This window comes from Saccopteryx leptura, chromosome 10 (genome assembly GCF_036850995.1).
Source record: "Saccopteryx leptura isolate mSacLep1 chromosome 10, mSacLep1_pri_phased_curated, whole genome shotgun sequence".
NCBI classification, from domain to species: Eukaryota; Metazoa; Chordata; class Mammalia; order Chiroptera; family Emballonuridae; genus Saccopteryx; species Saccopteryx leptura.
This window is the reverse complement of record NC_089512.1, coordinates 45,737,002-45,742,641: the sequence shown is the minus strand read 5'-3', so window position 1 is coordinate 45,742,641 and position 5,640 is coordinate 45,737,002.

Sequence of the window (5,640 nt, the reverse complement as noted above, 5' to 3'; positions counted from 1 at the left end):
CGAGGAGTATAAATTCTGACCTCTGGAGGTAAGTGAGGCATATCTTTTGCTTTGCTGAATTCTGTTTGGGACTAGTCAATTTGGAACTATTGAGTGGGGACATTTGTTTGTGCTCTCAGGAAGAGATCTGAGTGGAGACTGAGTTAATCAGTCCTGTCTCGAATTCCAGGGACACCTTTATGTTTGTCGAGATGTCATTCTTTGCTTTTAATGTTTCTGTTGAAAACCCCTGAGTGATTGGTGTGTGAGTGAGGATCTCTGGTGCCTGAGCCTAAGTTCCAAAGGGACGTGACTGGGCGAGCACCTGAGAGGCCCCTGACGGGAAACTACTTCCTTTGTCTGTTGAACTGTGTGTCTGAAAGTCAAGTGTAGGCCTGACCTGTGGTGATGCAGTGGATAAAGCATCGACCTGGAAATGCTGAGGTTGCCTGGTCAAGGCACATATGGGAGTTGATGCTTCCAGCTCCAACCCCCTTCTCTCTCTCTGTCTCTCTCTCCTCTCTCTCCTTCTCTGTCACTCTCCTCTCTAAAAATAAACAATAAATAAAAAAAAGTCAAGTGTAAATGTAAAATAGTAAATTGTCTGTTTTGTAAGTTCTCTGTCCAGAAAATCTCTGGTGTAATTTTAATTGGAATAAGTAAAGTGCGCTCATTTATTTTATTTATTTCTTTATTTTTATTTTTAATATTTTTCTGAAGTTGGAAATGGGGAGGCAGTCAGACAGACTCCCACATGCGCCGGATCGGGATCCACCGGGCACGCCCACCAGGGGGCGATGCTCTGCCCATCTGGGGTGTCACTCTGCTGCAACCAGAGCCATTCTAGCGCCTGAGGCAGAGGTCATAGAGCCATCCTCAGCACCCCGGCCAACTTTGCTCCAATGGAGCCCCGGCTGCGGGAGGGGAAGAGAGAGACAGAGAGGAAGGAGAGGGGGAGGGGTGGAGAAGCAAATGGGCACTTCTCCTGTGTGCCCTGACCGGGAATTGAACCCAGAACTTTCGCATGCCAGGCCGACACTCTACCACTGAGCCAACCGGCCAGGGCAAAGCGTGCTCATTTAAATTTCTTGATTTATGATTTGTGTATGTGAAGTCTTTGTTAGATGTCTAACTATGTCTGTTATTAAGGCCTGAATTAAGTTTTTGCATGCAAAAATTGGAAATTTCTGGCTTAAAACCAGACAGCAAAAGCCAAGGGAAGTTTTAAGGTTCTAAACCTTGAAAACTGACAGGGCCAAGGCTGGCGTTGGGTCCCCTCCCAGTTTCCCCTACCCTTCCCCAGTTCTTTCATGTGGCATGTTTGTTGTCTGACATGGGAGGCATGTGGTTCATGGGAGAGATCCACTGCTTTAGCCATAATGGTGGATAATTGTAAGAGAGGGTTCTCAGGAAATTGCGGGGTTGCTGTGTCCCCAAAGAAATTGCAAACCTCATGTGGGCTAGAGTAGCCCACTGTTGGAAAGGTGAATTTTTGAAATTTGTATTTTTGAGGGGGTTGCTGCTTTTGTTGTGGGAAATGGCACTAGGCAGCTGCTCGGAGCGGGGCAGTTGGTTGCAGGTGGCGAATTGGACTGCGTTCCTGCTTGGGAGGGGCCATTGTTTTGCTAATGGCTGCACAAAAAATGGCGGGGGAAGAAATAAATAAAAGGGGCAGGCTCCTCTCATAGCTCCCAGTGCCTGCTCCCCCTCTGGCAACTGAAATCCCAGACACCCTGACCAATTCCCTTATATTGACTTAATAGTGTAAAGTACTGTGGGCCAAGAAGAGGGCTAGCATCTTTTTGCCAGCTGGGTAGTTACAAAACAGTGAGTGCATTTTTACCATTCCTTATTTTTCTCAGTAAATTAGTGGTTCATTGGGGATAGTAGTTAACAATCCTCTTATTATAAATTGTACAAAAATTGCACTAATGATAAGGCATATAGAATTATATAGTTTGCCAAATCCAAAGACTTCCTTTTGGTACCAAGAATCCCTTGTTGTGTAAAAAGTATTTTCCATGTTGGAAATATAAGTTTCTAAAAAGGTAGCATCACCTGACAAGGTGGTGGCACAGTGGATAGAACATCGGACTGGGATGCAGAAGGACCCAGGTGATAAGCGCGGGCTTATCTGGCTTGAGCAGAAAGCTGACCAGCTTGGACCCAAGGTCGCTGCCTCGAGCAAGGGGTTGCTCGGTCTGCTGAAGGCCTGCAGTTAAGGCACATATGAGAAAGCAATCAATGAACAACTAAGGTGTTGTAATGAAAAACTGATGATTGATGCTTCTCATCTCTCTCCATTCCTGTCTGTCTGTCCCTATCTGACTCTCTCTCTGGCCCTGTGTAAAAAAAAATAAAATAAAAAGGTAGCATCATCAGCTGCTAAAATAAATAAATAAAACTAAGCATTTTGGAAGGGACATTGCTCCTCCCTCAAGCACATAATTCTGTTTGACCCCTACGATGGCTGGTTAGTCAAAGACGGGTAAGATTCCTGAAGGTAGGAACAACCTAAGATAGGCACAGTTGAATAGGGGCCATCAGGCTTAAGAACTAACAAAGGTGAGGCTCAAACCCTCACCCCAACAATTCAGGAGTCTGCTTTTCTGAAATAGTGGCTTTCATCCACTGTCCAGGGCACCAAAACAGGGAGACTCCACCCCCACTTCCCCACTCATCAATTGAGGGGGCACTTACCAAACCAAGATAGGCAAATCGACTTCACTCATCTGCCCCCTCACAAAAAACTCTGTCATTTCTTAACTTTTGTTAATCTTTTGTTAATACCTTTTCAGAGTGGATAGAAGCCTTTCCCAACTCTCAAGAAACAGCAGACATCATTGCTTCCATTCTCGTTAAAAACATCATCCCATGGTTTGGACTGCCAACTACCATCCAGTCAGACAACGGCCTGGCCTTCACTGCCCAAATAGTCCAGCAGGTTGCCACCTCTCTCAACATCACCTGGACACTCCACATAGCCTATCACTCTCAATCATTGGGTAAGGTGGAAGGGCCCATGGCATCCTGAAGAGTCAGCTAACCAAGCTTTCCACTGAGACCAGACTCTCCTGGCCAAACCTCCTCCCCCTGGCACTCACCAGAATCAGAGCAACCCCGCAAAACCCCACTGGACTCAGCCCCTTTGAGCTGGTTTATGGTAGACAATTCCTAATTAATCACAACTTACCTATTAACCCCCTTCCTCTTGCCACATACCTCCCCTGTCTGTCTTTAATCCATCTTCTCAGGGAACACACGGACTGGACCCTTCCTCCCATAGGGGGTCAAGATGAAGCACTCCTAGCAGTTCCCCTCCAGCCATGACACATGGTTCTTCTGAGGGAGCTCCAGCCTCGCTCCCTACAGCCCAGGTGGACGAGACCCCATATGGTAATACTGACCACTCCTACTGCGGCCAAGCTCCTAGGGCAAACACCTTATACCATGTCTCTCGCCTCAAGCTTGCCCCCATGCAGAACTGCTGGCAGTCGGAACCACTGGGCCCCACCTGTCTTCGGCTCACCAAAAGGTTGGGCCCTGCAGATCCACCTGTTACTCCTGTCCCTCCCACCAGGAACCTGCCACCAGAGTGAATTAAAGCAGGGAACAATGCTGGTACTATATCAATGAGACTGGCCTGATGGAAGAAAACAATGTCTTCAACCATCAGCAAGAAACATTGAGCAAGAATCTCTCTTCCTACAACCCACTTAAATCCTGGTGGAAATCACCCATCCTCACCTGAGTTGCCTCTATCCTAGGTCCTCTTCTAATTATCAGCATATTACTCATGTTTGCTCCTCTTTTTGTTAGATTCTTACAGGGCTGCATCCGCAAGGTTTCTCGAGTCACGGTCAACCAAATGCTCCTACACCCGTATATGCGACTCTCCTCAGAGCCACTTCCTTCCGACCTCCCTTCCCCACAATGCCCCTAACCAGCAGGATGAATAGTGGCGCCCCTATCTAACATAAAAGGTTGGAATGTGAGGTCGGTTGGCAATGTGGGAAGGTCACATGAGGAACTAGGTCTGGGGACTTTGGCTGAAACCACCCATATCCATGACTGCCAAAAGAAACGGCCCAGGAGCATTTTGAAAAAAATCTGTCAGCCAATGAAATTTCACCAATGTCATATCAACCCGCCACCACTTTACTGACACTATAAATTATCCCCAGGTCAAGGGAAGCTGCGCGACTTCTCTGGCCCCTGTCTTGCGGACCAGTGAACCTCGCCCGGGATGCGCTCTAAATAAAGCTTTTGCTTTTCCACACTTGGTGGCTATGTCCTTCTTTCTTTCTTGGCGGAAAATACCTTACAGATAGAGTGTTGGACTCAGATGTGGAGAAGCAAGGTTTGAAACCCCAAGGTCACCAGCTTGAGTGTGGGCTCATCTGGCTTGAGCACGGAATCACCAGTTTGAACAAGGGGTTACTGTCTTGAGCATAGGATTATAGACATGACCCCATAGTCGCTGGCTTGAGTCCAAAGGTTGCTGGCTTGAAGCTCAAGGTCACTGGCTTAAACCCAAGGTCACTGGCTTGAGCAAAGGGTCACTCAGTCTGCTGTAGCCCCCCCCTCACTGCATCAAGGCACATATGAGAAAGCAATCAGTGAACAACTAAGGAACTGCAATGAAGAATTGATGCTTCTCATCTCTCTCCCTTTCTGTTAGTCCCTATCTATCCCTCTCTCTGACTCTCTCTGTCTCTATAAAAAAAAAAAAAAAAGAAACTATAGAACTAAAAAATGGTGAGCCTTGTGTTTATTAAAGTCTCGTAATAGCAGACAGGCAAACAAGCAGGGTTCCCAAGCCTCTCAGTGTTCTAGACTCACCCAGCCTCACAGGCCCCCACCAGCATGAGCAGGGCTCAGCCAAATAGGCCCAGCTAAAATCTCTGGGCTCCCAAGCCCCTCACAAAAACACTCCCTTTCTCTCTGGATTCTCCAATCAAACAGGCTGGGGGTAAAAAACCTTTCTCCAGCAAACAATAGCAACAATGGCCCCTCCCAAACAGGAAGGCAACCAGCAATTTGCAACCTGCTGCCCTGAGCAGCCTTCCATAGACGGGCCAGGCGGCTGTGATGGTGGCCACGGCCACTGGCTTTACAGAGTACTTTATTTTTTAATTTTTATTTTTTTAACAGAGACACAGTGAGAGTCAGAGAGAGGGATAGATAGGGACAGACAGACAGGAACGCAGAGAGATGAGAGGAATCAATCATCAGTTTTTTATTGTGGCACGTTAGTTGTTCATTGATTGCTTTCTCATATGTGCCTTGACCATGGGGCTACAGCAAACTGAGTAACCCCTTGCAACCTTGGGTCCAAGCTGGTGAGCTTTGCTCAAATCAGATGAGCCTGTGCTCAAGCTGGTGACCTCGGGGTCTTGAACCTGGGTTCTCCGCATCCCAGTTTGACGCTCTATCCACTGCGCCACCCCCTGGTCAGGCATGTCCATAAAAACTTTAAAATGTTCTTGGTGCTTGTAGGGCCAGTAGCTGCGGCCACCATCACAGCCGCCTGGCCAGTGCATGTTCGCATTAGATTTGGACAGACGGTAATGAAACAATGGAGCCAAGAACTGGTGGGCCATCATCTTTAATCCTAGCTTGCACCTGGCTGGCAAGTAAAAACACACACTGGGCTCCAAA